This window comes from Zea mays, chromosome 9 (genome assembly GCF_902167145.1).
Source record: "Zea mays cultivar B73 chromosome 9, Zm-B73-REFERENCE-NAM-5.0, whole genome shotgun sequence".
NCBI classification, from domain to species: domain Eukaryota; kingdom Viridiplantae; phylum Streptophyta; class Magnoliopsida; order Poales; family Poaceae; genus Zea; species Zea mays.
This window is the reverse complement of record NC_050104.1, coordinates 58985882-59004987: the sequence shown is the minus strand read 5'-3', so window position 1 is coordinate 59004987 and position 19106 is coordinate 58985882. Positions and strand designations below refer to the sequence as shown.

At 43.1% G+C, this 19106-nt stretch overlaps 1 long non-coding RNA gene across 1 annotated transcript; it reads right to left on the bottom strand.

Annotated features, from left to right (window-relative positions):
- Positions 1 to 231: 231 nt before the first annotated feature.
- LOC109942388 (uncharacterized) lies at positions 232 to 901 on the bottom strand. Its single transcript, XR_002265155.2, has 2 exons — positions 800 to 901; positions 232 to 318 (listed from the first exon to the last, which is right to left on the bottom strand). It is a non-coding gene; the product is annotated as an uncharacterized lncRNA (long non-coding RNA).
- Between the last annotated feature and the right edge of the window lie 18205 nt (positions 902 to 19106).

The window sequence follows — 19106 nt, the reverse complement described above, 5'->3', positions numbered from 1 at the left end:
CATTCATGACAATAACAATTGTACTGCATTCATACATAAAGTTCACAAGTTTGCTTTTGTTGTAATAAAGATCAAAATAAGCAGCAACAACACTAAGTTTGGCTTGTCAAAGCTCAGAGATACTAGCTAGTACAACCACATGTTGGTTTCAGAATTTTAAGTTCACTTGCAAAACACAAAATATGTAGCTGCATCCATCCAAAAGAACTTTTGATCTTTCTTGTTGTAGGCTTGTAGCATCCATAGGCACCACCGCGATCTGCTTGCTATTGTCATCATGGAGTAAACAAGTGACTTACTACCTCTAGGACCTCCCTCCTGACAAAATTAAAACCCAAATCATTAGTAGACTACTTAGAAATCCATTCCAAAATAAACTATAGAATAGATACCACCAATGCTCCATGATTAATCTAAATATACAATAGTTGAACGCAACAGAACTGCATGATTACAACACCTTGCTGCTGCTTATTGAGCTGCATGAATTTTAGAGAGCAGCTACTCAAGTGTCCTTTCATTTAGTTAATATCTACGTTGAAATGTATGTTGTCCAGCTAGTAGGAAAAGAGATGTATTTAGCTGGTGACTTATTTACTGCTTCAGTCTCAATATCTTGTAAGTTAACAACTGAAAAAAAATCAAGAATATCTAGTAGCAGCCACATACCTACTAAAATCAAGAATATCTACTCAAATCAGCCACATAGCTAGAAGCAGTCATAACCAAGAATATCTACTGAAATCAGTGGTAGATACCACAAAATAGAATTGTGGTACAATGTCAATCATATATATACCTGTAGCACTCTGGGATGATTTTGATGTCTTGCTCACCTTTAGCTATATAATCATAGAAACCATTAGTTAGAAAATATGCAATCACCATATATGAAAAAACAACAAAGAGATAGCTTATTACTCTCTTGTACGGCCATGCAATCGACATCCGATCAGCATCACCCATCTCCTCCAAATAACCATATGGGCGAGGTAGAAGGGCATCCCTTTTCAGCACAACATTCACAACAACCTCACAATATTGCTTTCCTAGAGCAACTCCTCCTAGCACTGAGCTTGGATTAGTTGAAATAATTGTTCCCTTAGCCACAGGACGATCTCTCAATATGGCATATAAGATCACATCCTTTCCAATCTGAAGCAAACAATGAAATTATAAGAATATAATAAATGTACAGAACCACTAGCAAATGAGAATTAGAAACTTTGAAGGATGGATGAAAAAAATACAAGTTCAGTGTGAAGAGGCAGACTTGCTGGGATAGCTCTAGTGTTGCCTTGACAGGGCTGCACTACTGGGGTTGTATTGGTCGTCTTGCTAGAGGGCTGCATTGTTGGGGTACCATTGATAGGGGTAACACTAACATGATTGTTGCCAAGCAAGTTTTCACCCTCATCAGAGATTTCATCCTCCACATAAGCTTCATCTTCATGAAACTGAGTAATATTATGTGTTTGATCAATATGTTGTCCAGACCTTGTGTCCTAAAATAAATATGAGGGTAATAAGTAATAAATATTCCATAGATTTCAAAATGACTCTAAGATGTTCAGCTACTTTACCGGATGGTGTCGTGTATTAGAACCATCATGCGAGATGATTTCCACATCTCTCATTTCATGAGCCATCCTTTGCTCCTGCATTTTCTCCTCCATTTCTACTATGCGTTGTTCTAGAGAAGCTTTCTCACGTTCAGCCTTTTTGCGGGCTAGGACTTCCATTTGGAGTCTTGTGGGTGTGTAACTTCTCAAGCCCGGGGTACCAATATCTTGGGGAGTTGGTCCTAGACCCAAAACTCGGACACGTCCTCTTGGCTCTTTCTCTCCATAAACAGCAGCAAAAGCATCACCTTCTTGAATTGTTCTTTCCTTCAACTCTGGATGGGCCTCAACATATTCTTTAAGTTTGTTCTACCCAAATTGAGTTGCAAAAGAGAAAGGTTCAGTACCTACTGAAAGTCGCCTAGAGGGGGGGGGGTGAATAGGGCGAATCTGAAATTTATAAACTTAAGCACAACTACAAGCCGGGTTAGCGTTAGAAATATAAACGAGTCCGAGAGAGAGAGGGCGAAAAACAAATCATAAGCAAATAAGAGTGAGACACAAGGATTTGTTTTACCGAGGTTCGGTTCTTGCAAACCTACTCCCCGTTGAGGTGGTCACAAAGACCGGGTCTCTTTCAACCCTTTTCCCTCTCTCAAACGGTCACTTAGACCGAGTGAGCTTCTCTTCTCAATCAAAAGGGACACAAAGTCCCCGCAAGGACCACCACACAATTGGTGTCTCTTGTCTCGGTTACAATTGGGTCGATCACAAGAAAGAATGAGAAAAAGAAGCAATCCAAGCGCAAGAGCTCAAATGAACACAAGTCACTCTCTCACAAGTCACTATTTGATTTGGAATGAACTAAGGACTTGGGAGAGGATTTGATCTCTTTAGTGTGTCTTGTATTGAATGCTATAGCTCTTGTAAGGTGTGGGAAGTTGGAAAACTTGGATGCAATGAATGGTGGGTGGTTGGGGGGTATTTATAACCCCAACCACCAAAAGTGGTCGTTGGGAGCCTGTTTGTCGCATGGTGCACCGGACAGTCCGGTGCGCCACCGGACACTGTCCGGTGCGCCAGCCACGTCAGCTGGCCGTTGGGTTCTGACCGTTGGAGCTCTGACTGGTGGGGCCTCTGGGCTGTCGGGTGGTGCACCGGACAGGTCCTATAGACTGTCCGGTGCCCCTTCTGCGCGTGCTTTGACTCTAGCGCGCACTGTAGCGCATTTAATGTGGTTGCAGTCGACCGTTGGCGCGAAGTAGTCGTTGCTCCGCTGGCACACCGGACAGTCCGGTGTGACACCGGACAGTCCGGTGTGACACCGGACACTGTCTGGTGCTTCACCGGACAGTCTGGTGAATTATAGCGGAGCGGCCTCCCATTTTCCCGAAGGTAGCGAGTTCAGCGTCAAGTTCCCTGGTGCACCGGACAGTCCGGTGCGCTAGACCAGGGTGCCTTTGGGATGTCTTTAGCTCTCTTTATTTGAACCCATCTTTGGTCTTTTTATGGGCTTGTTATGAACCTTTGGCACTTGTAGAACTCATAATCTAGAGCAAACTAGTTAGTCGAATTATTTGTGTTGGGCAATTCAACCACCAAAATCAATTTAGGAAAAGGTGTAAGCCTAATTCCCTTTCAATCTCCCCCTTTTTGGTGATTGATGCCAACACAAACCAAAGCAAATATAGAAGTGCATAATTGAACTAGTTTGCATAATGTAAGTGCAAAGGTTACTTATAATTGAACGAATAAATTTTCATAAGATGCGCATGGATTGATTTCTTTGTTTTTAACATTTTGGACCACGCTTGCACCACATGTTTTGTTTTTGCAAATTCTTTTGAAAGTCCTTTTGCAAATAGTCAAAGGTAAATGAATAAGATTTTGAGAAGCATTTTCAAGATTTGAAATTATCTCCCCCTGTTTCAAATGCTTTTCCTTTGACTAAACAAAACTCCCCCTTAATGAAATCCTCCTCTTAGTGTTCAAGAGGGTTTTAGATATTAATTTTGAAGAGGGTATTCCAATTTGAAATTATACAAATAATAAGATACCATTTAGAAAATAACCATTTGAAAAATCTTTTCTAAATACAACTTTAAATTTTGAAATTGGTGGTGGTGCGGTTCTTTTGCTTTGGGCTAATACTTTCTCCCCCTTTGGCATGAATCGCCAAAAACGGATACTTGAGTGAAATATAAGCCCTCGTAACTACTTTCTCCCCCTTTGGCAAACAAAATATGAGTGAAGATTATACCAAAGACGGAGAGCGGCGTGGAGCGACGACGAAGGATGAGTAATTCGATGGAGTGGAAGCCTTTGTCTTCGCCGAAGACTCCAATTCCCTTTCAATCTATGACTTATCATGGAATACACTTGAAAACACATTAGTCATAGCACATGAAAGAGATACGATCAAAGGTATATTAATGAGCTATGAATGCAAGACATCAAAAGAAATTCCGAGAATCAAGAATATTTAGCTCATGCCTAAGTTTGTTAAATGTTTGTTCATCTAGTGGCTTGGTAAAGATATCGGCTAATTGTTCTTTGGTGTTAATATAAGCAATCTCGATATCCCCTTTTTGTTGGTGATCCCTTAAGAAGTGATACCGAATGGCTATGTGTTTAGTGCGACTATGCTCAACGGGATTATCCGCCATGCGGATTGCACTCTCATTATCACATAGAAGAGGAACTTTGGTTAATTTGTAACCATAGTCCCTAAGGGTTTGCCTCATCCAAAGTAATTGCGCGCAACAATGGCCTGCGGCAATATACTCGGCTTCGGCGGTAGAAAGAGCTACGGAATTTTGCTTCTTTGAAGCCCAAGACACCAGAGACCTTCCCAAGAACTGGCAAGTCCCCGATGTGCTCTTTCTATTAATTTTACACCCCGCCCAATCGCCATCCGAATAACCAATCAAATCAAATGTGGATCCCCTAGGGTACCAAAGGCCAAACTTAGGAGTATAAACTAAATATCTCAAGATTCGTTTTATGGCCCTAAGGTGAGCTTCCTTAGGATCGGCTTGGAATCTTGCACACATGCATACGGAAAGCATAATATCCGGTCGAGATGCACATAAATAAAGCAAAGAACCTATCATCGACCGGTATACCTTTTGATCTACGGATTTACCTCCCGTGTCAAGGTCGAGATGCCCATTGGTTCCCATTGGTGTCTTGATGGGTTTGGCATCCTTCATCCCAAACTTGTTTAGAATGTCTTGAATATACTTCGTTTGGCTAATGAAGGTGCCCTCTTGGAGTTGCTTCACTTGAAATCCCAAGAAGTACTTCAACCCCCCCATCATCGACATCTCGAATTTCTGTGTCATGATCCTACTAAATTCCTCACATGTAGATTCGTTAGTAGACCCAAATATAATATCATCAACATAAATTTGGCATACAAACAAATCATTGTCAAGAGTTTTAGTAAATAAAGTAGGATCGGCCTTTTCGACTTTGAAGCCATTAGTGATAAGGAAATCTCTTAGGCATTCATACCATGCTCTTGGGGCTTGCTTGAGCCCATAAAGCGCCTTAGAGAGTTTATACACATGGTTAGGATACTCACTATCTTCAAAGCCGGGAGGTTGCTCAACGTAGACCTCTTCCTTGATTGGTCCATTGAGGAAGGCACTTTTCACGTCCATTTGATAAAGCTTAAAGCCATGGTAAGTAGCATAGGCAAGTAATATACGAATTGACTCAAGCCTAGCTACGGGTGCATAGGTTTCACCGAAATCCAAACCTTCGACTTGTGAATATCCTGTTGGTGACTTGCTCTCAAATGCTTCGGCTTAAGAGCAAGGCAACACAAAAAAATGTTAAACGTTAAAGTCCTTCGTCCTTCGGAGCATTATTTCCCTTAGGATATAACGACTCTCGGACGAAGGTTACGAAGAACATACCTTCATAAGCATAACATATAAAAATGAAGAGGAAATCATATGAAGTATAGTAAACAGTATGAACAATTAAATGTGTTGTTATTATTGAATTATTTATATTTTATTACTATGAATAAATAGAAATAATAACTCATTACAAGTGTACCTTCGGCTTAAAGGAAGATAAAGAGTACAAGCGTGACGCAAAAGCAAATGCCAAGTCCGCGTGAACAGTACGGGAGCACTGATCATCTATTTATAGGCACAGGACACAGCCCATGTAAAATTACACCCATGCCCTTTACATTTGCTAATAACTTTATAGTAATCCATCGAGGTCTAAATAGCCTTTTCATCTTTAAGTCGGTTTTCTTTTCTGCTATCATGCCGAAGCTCCCCTGCGCATAGCTTCGGCTCTGCGCCATCCTTCGTATTCCTTGTACTTCTTCACACTGTGGTTTTGATCCAAGTCTGAAGGTACCTGTTCATGTATTATACTCCAGAAACATTGTTAAATCATGTTTTTGAGGACCTTCGGAAGCCGAAGGCCCCCAAAAGTAGCCCCTCGCAATATTAATTTGTTAGGATGATAAATTCAGATTGCGATATGGACGAAGGCCCTAAGCCGAAGGTCCGAAAAAACACCTTCCCTTTGCTAGAATAGCAACATTCAATGACAAGCGGGACCCTCCCACTTGCAACGCCCTGGGCGTATAAATATGATCCGACCGCGAGCTCATTTGGTGCGCTTTCTTGCCATCTGCTTTGCCTGCTCAAATAGCTCTTTGCCTACAAACGCTTGTCCAACTTTTTAAATTTTTTAGCTTTGGCCTTAAGAACACATTTTCAGCATTTTCGAAGAGATGTCTCAGGAAAAGAAAGCTATTGCTGAAATGAAACTGAGCCTTTCTGAGGAGAAGAATCTGGGCTTTCTTGAATCGATAGCGAGAACAAATACAGAGAAGATTACTAGAGAAATTTTAGAAGGCTTATCTGAAGATACCAGTGAAAGTGACAGTTATGATGTAGAAAGTGGGGGTGAAGACTCCGAAGATCGACCGTGGCGACCAAGTCACACAGTCTTCGGAAAATCGAGTATTAAACAGAGTCATCTTGATAACATGAGGGAAAGATATTTTCGAGACCTGTCTACTGTGAGGGCAGATGACGGAGAGAGGACTGTGCCTACTCCCGAAGAGAATGAAGTCGTGATCTTCCGAAGCTTTTTTAAAGCTGGGCTTCGGTTCCCCTTAAACAGATTTGTGGTTGAAGTTCTGAAGATATATCAGGTCTACCTTCATCAACTTACTCCCGAAGCTATCATAAGAATGGGAATCTTCGAATGGGCCGTGAGGAGCCAGGGCTTGGAGCCAAATGCAAAAAGTTTCTACAATATGCACGAGCTATTATATGAGACGAAACCCTGGGGTAAAGAGCAATATCATAACAATTTTGGCTATTATAGCTTCGGTGCTCGCTCTGGGTCAAGCTGTCCCGTGCCAACTTTTCGGAAGAGATGGCCCGGAGATTGGATGAAGGAATGGTTCTATGTGAAAAACGATTTGAAGGCACGAGAAGATATTAAAGATATCATCATGTGTCCTATCTGGCAGTGCTTCGGTCTCCGGAAACCGAAGGTGGATATTGACGAGGCAGCCGAAGAATGTCAGAGAGCCTTCGACGTAGTTTGCTCTTTCATCGGCACAAGGGATTTAATCCAGGAGCACATAGCCTTCAGAGTATGGCCACTTGTAGAAAAGTGGGAAATGCCAAAGGAGACTATCACCAAGTCTGACGAAGGTGGGTTGATTAGGATGAAATTCACCTTCAGATACGAGGGTAAGTTTGTTGAGCCAGATGATGATTGGCTGAAATGCGTTGAAGCTACAAGCGATGAACTGCTTGGGCCATACTCGAAGGCAGAGGATACTGCGCTATCTGTGGCCTTCAGAGGCTGGAAGAAGAAAAGGCTCAACCGAGTTTTTGATGCTATTAGGTTCATGTACCCTGACTACCGCTACCCACTACGGGGACGAAAGAGAAAAGATGCAACTTCCGGGAAAGATGATGCTTCAGCTGCTCCAAGCGAGCCTGCGCCGAAGAGGAAAAAGGTGAAAGTCCTTACTCACCGACCGCGCTTTATTGAACCGGCCATAGTGCCCGAGTTTGTCGGTGAGGCCTCTTCGGCTACTGAAGCCAAAGAACCTACACCTGCGCAAAAAACTGAAGACCTGACTGCAACACCGAAGGCTGAAAAAATTGAAGAGCCGAGAGCTAAAGGGACAAAAACATCAGAAATTTTAAGTCCTTCGGCAAAAGTTGAAGTACCAAAAACCCAAAAAGGTCCAGCAATGACCCCCAAAAGAAAAAGGATGGTTAATGTTCTCGATGTATTGGAGACGATAAAGTCTTCAAGCACTACTCCGAAGAAAATTGCCGAAGTTCCCAAAGTGCAAATTGAGACAACAGCCTCTGAGGCCGAAGCTACAAAGCATCAAGCTGAGACCGAAGCTGGGCCTTCAGAGCCTGCCAAGATGAAATCCTTGGAAACCATAGAAAAAGAAACAGAAGCGGCAGAACAAACTTTGGCTGAAGAAACTGCCCCTGCCCCCCCGAAGCATTTTCCGAAGCTCTCAATTATATTTTACGACATGCTTCGGGGAAAAAGTTGACTGAAAAAGAAAAACAAGAGGCTCAGTTCTATGCCCAGAAATTGAAATATCCGAAGGGGGCATTGATTTTCAATGGCAGCGGAGAAGAAGACTTATATTGTCTCCCAGACAGCAAGGAGATTCTTGTCTGCCGGGAGATGGGAAGAAACTTCGGATTCTTGATGCTAGAAGATGGGCTCTCAGTGTTATCAAAAGATGAATTGGCCGACAACTTAGCGTACAACAGCTTAAAGGTGAGAGAATAAGATTTTTGTGCTTAAAAACAAGACTTTTTCGTTTGCTTATACTTAATACCACACTTCTTTTGCAGGGCCTTATTCTTAGCAACGCCCTCAGGGCGCAAAAAAGCACTCAAGACGAGGGATATACCATGGCCTTGAATAACCTTCGTTCCGAAGTAATTGAGCTAAGGAACGAAGGCCTTGAAAAAGACAAAATATTAAACTCATTGATAAATAAGATAAAAGAAGACGAGGCTACTTCGAAAGCCCAAGCTGAGACACAGAAGTGCGAAATTGAAGATCTTCGGAAACAGCTGGTAGAAGAAAAATTAAAATGTGCAGTTGCCGAAGCTGACCGAGACGCCAGTGAATACTGGAAAAAACAGTTGTGGAGCTTAGTTCTACAAAAGAAAGATGCTATGAAAATTCTATGGCATGTGTATAAAAGATAAAAACCAGCTTCGCCAATATTGGCGCATACTCAAATGAGGACAACTTCGTAGTAGGCGATCCCGAAGGTCCAATCGAATGGATCAAGGGCGAAGCCGAAGCCTTTGAGGAAGTTTTGAGTGGCCGCGGAGATGTCTGCGCCTTCTCAGGTGCTAGGGGAATTGCGGCCATCTTAGAGAAGGCAGGATGCGAGCATGTGAAGATTTTGGCCCAAGCCGAAGCTGCATTTTCTATTGAAGATACAAAAAACCCTTCGGCCGAGGCAAGCTTAATTGGCGGAAAGTTTTTTACCGACATCTGGGAAAACGGTGGCCGAGAGATGGCTCACGAAATTATAAGGAAAAGTGAAAAAGATACCCACGAAGCTAGAGAAGCAGCAAAGGCAGTTGAAAAGACTGCAGAACTTGAAAGGCGGATAAGTATTGTCTAATTGCTTTTGACTTTATGTTTTATTATTGTGACTTCGAACTTATTCATGTTTTATATCGCAGCCGAATTATCTCCTCCCCCGGAGCCCTTCGGGTCACAGGCCGACCCCGAAGCAAAAAAGGAAGATGAAATTACTAAGATGGCCGAAGCTATTATGGACAAAGTTGTTTTTCAACTACTAAACGAAGCTGCGGAAGTAGTTTTAAAAGAAGAATAGCTATTGTTGTAAAAACATTTGGAATATTGATGTAATATTTGCTGAACAAAGTGTGTAATATTCTATAATTTTAAAAGTAATATATAAGTTGTATGTAATTCAGTTCTTTACGATGCATGAAACTTTACATACATATCGCTTTTGAGCCTTTGGCGAAAAAACACCTTCCCTTCTTTTCATGCTTCGTGAAGAATATCCATATGCGTGAAAATATTATGCTTCGTAAGCAATAGATCTCCTCTGATACTAAAGTTGACGAAACTGTACATCTTCAAACTTTGTTTTGTGCCTTGGCACAATTTCTTTGAAATAATTTCCGAAGATTAACATTGTATTCCCTTCTTGTGCCATTGATGCAATGTGATGTATGATGTCATGTTATGCGAATGATGTGATGATGCTATGATATGCAAAATGATATTTGTGCCGAAGATACACATACGTTCCCACAATAGGACATAGTCTCTTTGCCGTTTATTTTTCGGCTTCACCGCTTATTTTTCGGTGTATTAGCGTTGACTTTTCACTGTAAGCCTCCCTTAGGAGCTTCTTCGCCTTTTATTTCCGCGATATCAGCGTTTATTTTTCGCTGTAAGCCTCCCTTAGGAGCTTCTTCGCCTTTTATTTCGGCGGTATCAGCGTTTATTTTTCGCTGTAAGCTCTGCATTCCCTTTGGAACGACTTTTGAGCAGAAAACTTACGCTGCGTTCCCTTAAGAACGACTTTTGTTGCTCCGACAAAGACTTGCCATGCGTTCCTTAAAACGACTTTTTGTTGCTTCGTCAAAACTTTTGGAACTTCGTCGATTTATGAGGAAGGTATATTACATTATGATAATGACGAAGCTATTACAAGAAATTGAAAACAACAAAAGAACTAAGCTTTCAATGATTGCTCTTCATTGAAAAAGGTAAATGATAACAAATGTAAAAACTGTTTCAGAGGTAGGATATATCTTAGTAGATGTGCTTCGATTCTGGCACAGTACTGTTGACTGTGCGAGCTTCGGACTGCTCCCTGAAGTCTCGCTGCTGGTGAGTGTGTTGGCTCCCTTATGGCTGCTGGCCTTGGGGATAAGCGGGTTGCATTGGTGGTGGAGGTGGAGGCTGTTGCCAAGATGCCTGAGGTTGGCTTGCCGAAGCAACAGAAACTACAGGATGGTTACCCACATACTCTGGAATATACGGTGAGTGGTATGAAGCAGTATGCAGAACCTGCTTCGGCTGGCTCTGTTGGGCTGCAGCTTCTGCTATCTCTTTCTGTTTCTGGATGGTGACATGGCACATCCTGGTAGTATGGCCCTTGTCCTCACCGCATAATAGGCAATAAATTTTCCTAGGCTGATCCCCAAACCTTCCTCCGAAGCCCCTGGCGCCTCTGCCCCTTGGAGCTGGGGGCCGAGGATAGCTCTGTTGCTGCACCGAAGCCTGGGAGGAATACTGCGGCCTCTGTTGCTGACTTCCCCTGTTGTCATTCTAAGTAGAGTGAATTGATCTGACGTGCCTTGGGTGGACTCTCCCTCCGAAGCCCTTGGTCATTTCAGAGAACCTGTAAGCTTCCTCCCTTGTTTGTCAAAAATCATTATCTGCTCGGATATATTCATCCATCTTCTGAAGCAGTTTCTCCAGGGTCTGAGGGGGTTTCCTGGCGAAGTATTGGGCTGTAGGTCCTGACCGAAGCCCCTTAATCATGGCCTCAATAACAATTTATTTGGGCACCGTTGGCGCCTATGCCCTCAGTCATAAGAACCTTCGGACATACGCCTGAAGGTATTCTTCGTGTTCCTGAGTGCACTAGAACAAAGCTTGAGCAGTGACCGGCTTCGTCTGAAACCCTTGGAAGCTGGTGATGAGCATGTCCTTCAGCTTTTGCCATGATGTAATTGTTCCTGGCCGAAGAGAAGAGTACTAGGTTTGTGCAACATTTTTGACTGCCATGACGAAGGATTTTGCCATGACTGCAGTATTGCCACCATATGAAGATATGGTTGCTCCGTAACTCATCAAAAATTGCTTCGGATCTGAGTGTCCGTCATACATTGGAAGCTGAGGTGGTTTGTAAGACGGGGGCCAAGGTGTAGCCTGCAGTTCTGCTGACAGAGTAGAAGCATCATCAAAAGCAAAATTTCCATGATGGAAATCCTCATACCAGTCATCCTCGTTGACGAAGTCCTCTTGGTGAAGCTCTCTGTACTGGGGCCTTCGGTTCTGCTCATCTTGAGTAAGATGACAAACTTCTTCAGAGGCTTCGTCTATCTGCCTTTGTAGGTCAGCTAGCCGAGCCATCTTTTCCTTCTTCCTTTGCACTTGCTGATGCAACATCTCCATATTCCTGATTTCTTGGTCCAAGTCGTCCTCCTGAGGCGTTGGACTGGTGGCCTTCCTCTTCTGGCTTTGGGCCTCCCGAAGAGAAAGGGTCTCCTGGTTTGGGTCCAACGGCTGCAGAGCGGCAGCCCCTGTTGCTGAAGCTTTTTTTGGCGGCATGAAGAAGGTCGATGCTTGCCGAAAGTGGTCGGAAAGGGTTCACCGGAGGTGGGCGCCAATGTTGATGACTTGCTCTCAAATGCTTCGGCTTAAGAGCAAGGCAACACAAAAAATGTTAAACGTTAAAGTCCTTCGTCCTTCGGAGCATTATTTCCCTTAGGATATAACGACTCTCGGACGAAGGTTACGAAGAACATACCTTCATAAGCATAACATATAAAAATGAAGAGGAAATCATATGAAGTATAGTAAACAGTATGAACAATTAAATGTGTTGTTATTATTGAATTATTTATATTTTATTACTATGAATAAATAGAAATAATAACTCATTACAAGTGTACCTTCGGCTTAAAGGAAGATAAAGAGTACAAGCGTGACGCAAAAGCAAATGCCAAGTCCGCGTGAACAGTACGGGAGCACTGATCATCTATTTATAGGCACAGGACACAACCCATGTAAAATTACACCCATGCCCTTTACATTTGCTAATAACTTTATAGTAATCCATCGAGGTCTAAATAGCCTTTTCATCTTTAAGTCGGTTTTCTTTTCTGCTATCATGCCGAAGCTCCCCTGCGCATAGCTTCGGCTCTGCGCCATCCTTCGTATTCCTTGTACTTCTTCACACTATGGTTTTGATCCAAGTCCGAAGGTACCTATTCATGTATTATACTCCAGAAACATTGTTAAATCATGTTTTTGAGGACCTTTGGAAGCCGAAGGCCCCCAACATATCCCTTGGCTACAAGTCGAGCTTTGTTCCTTGTCACCACACCATGCTCATCTTGCTTGTTGCGGAAGACCCACTTGGTTCCTACAACATTTTGGTTAGGACGTGGAACTAAATGCCATACCTCATTCCTAGTGAAGTTGTTGAGCTCCTCTTGCATCGCCACCACCCAATCCGAATCTTGAAGTGCTTCCTCTACCTTGTGTGGCTCAATAGAGGAAACAAAAGAGTAATGTTCACAAAAATGAGCAACACGAGATCGAGTAGTTACCCCCTTTTGAATATCGCCGAGGATGGTGTTCACGGGGTGATCTTATTGGATTGCTTGGTGGAATCTTGGGTGTGGTGGCCTTGGAACTTGTTCATCCTCCTTATCTTGATCATGGGCATCTCCCCCTTGATCGGTGCTCTCCTCTTGAGGTGGCTCATCTTCTTGATCTTTGCTTTCATCATCTTGAGCCTCATCCTCATCTTGAGTTGGTGGAGATGCTTGCATGGAGGAAGATGGTTGATCTTGTGCTTGTGGAGGCTCTTCGGATTCCTTAGGACACACATCCCCAATGGACATGTTCCTTAGCGCGACGCACGGGGCCTCCTCATCATCTAGCTCATCAAGATCAACTTGCTCTACTTGAGAGCCGTTAGTCTCATCAAACACAATGTCACAAGAAACTTCAACTAGTCCAGAGGACTTGTTAAAGACTCTATATGCCCTTGTGTTTGAATCATATCCTAGTAAAAAGCCTTCTACAGCCTTAGGAGCAAATTTGGATTTTCTACCTCTTTTAACAAGAATAAAGCATTTGCTACCAAAGACTCTAAAATATGAAACATTAGGCTTTTTACCGGTTAGGAGTTTGTATGATGTCTTCTTGAGGATTCAATGTAGATATAACCGGTTGATGGTGTAACAGGCGGTGTTGACCGCCTCGGCCCAAAACCAATCCGAAGTCTTGTATTCATCAAGCATGGTTCTTGCCATGTCCAATAGAGTTTGATTCTTCCTCTCCACTACACCATTTTATTGTGGTGTGTAGGGAGAAGAGAACTCATGCTTGATGCCCTCCTCCTCAAGGAAGCCTTCGATTTGTGAGTTCTTGAACTCCGTCCCGTTGTCGCTTCTTATTTTCTTGATCCTTAAGTCGAACTCATTTTGAGCCTGTCTCAAGAATCCCTTTAAGGTTTCTTGGGTATGAGATTTTTCCTGTAAAAAGAACAACCAAGTGAAGCGAGAATAATCATCCACAATAATTAGACAGTACTTACTCCCGCCGATGCTTATGTAAGCTATCGGGCCGAATAGGTCCATGTGTAGGAGCTCGAGTGGCCTGTCAGTCGTCATGATGTTCTTGTGTGGATGATGAACACCAACTTGCTTCCCTGCCTGACATGCGCTACAAACCCTGTCTTTCTCAAAATGAACATTTGTTAGTCCCAAAATGAGTTCTCCCTTTAGAAGCTTGTGAAGATTCTTCATTCCAACATGTGCTAGTCGGTGATGCCAGAGCCAGCCCATGTTAGTCTTAGCAATTAAGCAAGTGTCGAGTTCAGCTCTATCAAAATCTACTAAGTATAGCTGACCCTCTAACACTCCTTTAAATGCTATTGAATCATCACTTCTTCTAAAGACAGTAACACCTATATCTGTAAAAAGACAGTTGTAACCCATTTTGCATAATTGCGAAACTGAAAGCAAGTTATAATCTAAAGAATCTACAAGAAAAACGTTTGAAATAGAGTGGTCAGGTGATATAGCAATTTTACCCAAGCCTTTCACCAACCCTTGATTTCCATCCCCGAATGTGATAGCTCGTTGGGGATCTTGGTTTTTCTCGTAGGAGGAGAACATCTTCTTCTCCCCTGTCATGTGGTTTGTGCACCCGCTATCGATGATCCAACTTGAGCCCCCGGATGCATAAACCTACAAAACAAATTTAGTTCTTGATTTTAGGTACCCAGACGGTTTTGGGTCCTTTGACATTAGGTACAAGAACTTTGGGTACCCAAACACAAGTCTTTGATCCCTTGTGTTTGCCCCCAACATACTTGGCAAATACCTTGCCGGATTTGTTAGTCAAAACATAAGATGCATCAAAAGTTTTAAATGAAATGTTAGAATCATTTGATGCAATAGGAATTTTCTTCTTAGGCAATTTAGCACGGGTTGATTGCCTAGAGCTAGATGTCTCACCCTTATACATAAAAGCATGATTAGGGCCAGAGTGAGACTTCCTAGAGTGAATTCTCCTAATCTTGTGCTCGGGATAACCTACAGGGTACAAAATGTAACCCTCGTTATCCTGAGGCATGGGAGCCTTGCTCTTGACAAAGTTAGACAATCTTTTAGGAGGGCATTAATTTTGACATTGTCTCCCTTTTGGAAGCCAATGCCATCCTTGATGCCAGGGCGTCTCCCACTATAGAGCATGCTTCTAGCAAATTTAAATTTTTCATTTTCTAAGTCATGCTCATTAATTTTGGCATTAAGTTGAGCTATGTGATCATTTTGTTTCTTAATTAAAGCTAGGTGATCATGAATAGCATCAACATTAATGTCTCTACATCTAGTGCAAATAGAAACATGCTCAACGGTAGATGTAGAAGGTTTGCAAGATTTTAGTTCAACAATCTTAGCATGTAAAATGTCATTTTCACTTCTAAGATTGGAAATGGTAACATTGCAAACATCTAAGTCTTTAGCCTTAGCAATTAATTTTTTGTTTTCAATCCTAAGACTAGCAAGTGAATCATTCAATCTTTCAATCTTAGCAAGCAAACTAGCATTATCATCCTTAAGATTGGAAATTGAATCATCACATATATTTGAATCAACCTTAGCAATTAAACTAGCATTCTCATTTCTAAGGTTGGCAATAATATCATGGCACACGCTTAGCTCATTCGATAATTTTTCACATTTTTCTACTTCTAGAGCATAAGCATTCTTAACCTTAACATGCTTCTTATTTTCCTTAATTAGGAAGTCCTCTTAGGAGTCCAAGAGTTCATCCTTTTCATGAATAGCACTAATTAATTCATTTAATTTTTCCTTTTGTTGCATGTTTAGGTTGGCAAAAAGGGTGCGCAAATTATCCTCCTCATCACTAGAATTATCCTCATCACTAGAGGTTGCATATTTAGTGGAGGATTTTGATTTTACCTTCTTCCTTTTGCCGTCCTTAGCCATGAGGCACTTGTGGCCAACGTTGGGGAAGAGGAGTCCCTTGGTGACAGCGATGTTGGCGGCGTCCTCGTCAGAGGAGTCGGTGGAGCTCTCGTCGGAGTCCCACTCGCGGCACACATGGGCATCGCCGCCCCTCTTCTTGTGGTACCTCTTGTTTTCTCTCCTCTTGCCCTTCTTGTCGTTATCCCTGTCACTGTCACTTGATAAAGGACATTTTGCAATAAAGTGACCAGGCTTACCACACTTGTAGCACACTTTCTTGGAGCGGGATTTGTAGTCCTTCCCCCTCCTTTGCTTGAGGATTTGGCGGAAGCTCTTGATGATGAGCGCCATTTCCTTGTTGTCGAGCTTGGAGGCGTCGATGGGGAGTCTACTTGATGTAGACTCTTCCTTCTTCTCCTCCGTCGCCTTGAATGCGACCGGTTGTGCTTCGGGCGTGGAGGGGCCATCTTGCTCGATGATTTTCTTTGAGCCTTTGATCATCAATTCAAAGCTCACAAATTTTCCTATTACTTCCTCGGGAGACATTAGTGTGTATCTAGGATCACCATGTATTAATTGCACTTGCGTAGGGTTAAGAAAAACGAGTGATCTAAGAATAACCTTGACCATTTCATGGTCATCCCATTTTTTGCTCCCGAGGTTGCGCACTTGGTTCACCAAGGTCTTGAGCCGGTTGTACATCTCTTGTGGCTCCTCCCCTTGGCGAAGCCGGAAGCGACCGAGCTCCCCCTCGATCGTCTCCCGCTTGGTGATCTTGGTCACCTCGTCTCCTTCGTGCGCGGTCTTGAGTACGTCCCAAATCTCCTTGGCACTCTTCAATCCTTGCACCTTGTTATACTTCTCTCAACTTAGAGAGGTGAGGAGTATAGTGGTGGCTTGGGAGTTGAAGTGCACGATTTGGGCCACCTCGTCCTCATCATAATCTTCATCCCCTACGGACGGTACCTATACACCAAACTCAACAACATCCCATATACTTTTGTGGAGTGAGGTTAGGTGATACCTCATCATATCACTCCACCTAGAATAATCTTCACCGTCAAATGTCGGTGGTTTGCCTAATGGGACGGAAAGTAATGGAGTATGCTTAGGAATGCGAGGATAGCGTAGGGGGATCTTACTATACTTCTTGCACTCTTGGCGCTTAGAAGTGACGGACACGGAGTCGGATCCGGATGTAGAGGGCGAGGAAGAATCGGTCTCGTAGTAGACAACTTTCTTCATTTTCTTCTTCTTCTCGCCAGTCTTGTGCGATCGAATGCGTGAAGGGGATCCATCCTTCTTGTTGTTGGCGGACTCCCTTGATGGAGCCTTCCCGTGGCTTGTAGCGGACTTCTCACCGCCGATCACCATCTTCTTGGCGTGATCTCCTGACATCACTTCGAGCGATTAAGCTATAATGAAGCACCTAGCTCTGATACCAATTGAAAGTCGCCTAGAGGGGGGTGAATAAGGCAAATCTGAAATTTATAAACTTAAGCACAACTACAAGCCGGGTTAGTGTTAGAAATATAAACGAGTCTGAGAGAGAGGGCGAAAAACAAATCATAAGCAAATAAGAGTGAGACACAAGGATTTGTTTAACCGAGGTTCGGTTCTTGCAAACCTACTCCCCGTTGAGGTGGTCACAAAGACCAGGTCTCTTTCAACCCTTTCCCTCTCTCAAACGGTCACTTAGACCGAGTGAGCTTCTCTTCTCAATCAAAAGGGACACAAAGTCCCCGCAAGGACCACCACACAATTGGTGTCTCTTGTCTCGGTTACAATTGAGTTGATCACAAGAAAGAATGAGAAAAAGAAGCAATCCAAGCGCAAGAGCTCAAATGAACACAAGTCACTCTCTCACAAGTCACTATTTGATTTGGAATGAACTAAGGACTTGGGAGAGGATTTGATCTCTTTGGTGTGTCTTGTATTGAATGCTATAGCTCTTGCAAGGTGTGGGAAGTTGGAAAACTTGGATGCAATGAATGGCGGGTGGTTGGGGGTATTTATAACCCCAACCACCAAAAGTGGTCGTTGGGAGGCTGTCTGTCGCATGGCGCATCGGACAGTCCGGTGCGCCACCGGACACTGTCCGGTGCGCCAGCCACGTCAGCCGGCCGTTGGGTTTTGACCGTTGGAGCTCTGACTGGTGGGGCCTCTGGGCTGTCCGGTGGTGCACCGGACAGGTCCTGTAGACTGTCCGGTGCCCCTTCTACGCGTGCTCTGACTCTGGCGCACACTGTAGCGCATTTAATGCGGTTGCAGTCGACCGTTGGCGCGAAGTAGCCGTTGCTCCGCTGGCACACCGGACAGTCCGGTGAATTATAGCGGAGCGACCTCCTATTTTCCCGAAGGTAGCGAGTTCAGCGTCAAGTTCCCTGGTGCACCGGACACTGTCCGGTGCGCCAGACCAGGGTGCCTTTGGGATGTCTTTAGCTCTCTTTATTTGAACCTATCTTTGGTCTTTTTATTGGCTTGTTGTGAACCTTTGGCACCTGTAGAACTCATAATCTAGAGCAAACTAGTTAGTCCAATTATTTGTGTTGGGCAATTCAACCACCAAAATCAATTTAGGAAAAGGTGTAAGCCTAATTCCCTTTCACCTACCACTATAGGAAACAGTAGCAAATGTGATGCAAAAAACACCTTACAATAAATGTCAAGTTCACAAAAACTTACAATAACTGGTTCAACAAGTCTTGTTGGAACTCCATTCTTTCTGGTATGTGTTTTGATATAGAGTTCATCTCTTCGAGGAGGGCGGCCTAGTTCCTTAGACTGTAAATTGTTTTAATATTAACAATTGAAAATGAAAAATCATAATATAAATTCAACAGTCAAATTGCTTCAATACCATTTCATGGCCAGAGCGAGCAAAGCTCTTGCTACCAGATGTATGAAGTACCCCAACCTTTGAACGACTAAATTTGACTTTTTTTTGTCTTTCCTTCACATTCAGGAGACACCCAATATTCAGAAAGAAACTTCCAATCCTCATCACTAACCCTTCCACTATGTTTGTTCTTCATGTCCTCTTCTGTTAAATCCTCATTAAAATACTGCGCCTTTAGGGTTGACTTAAAATCCTTCCATTTCCTTCCAGCAGTGGTTAAAAACCAGTTAAAGGCAGCATCATCTACATCGAAGATTTTCTGATTTTCCAACAAAAAAAAAGATAATCACAACTTGGCCTAATGGCCAGAAACAAATTCAACCTAAGAAACGATAATAATGTACTTGGGCAAATACCTTTAGGTCGGTCCAG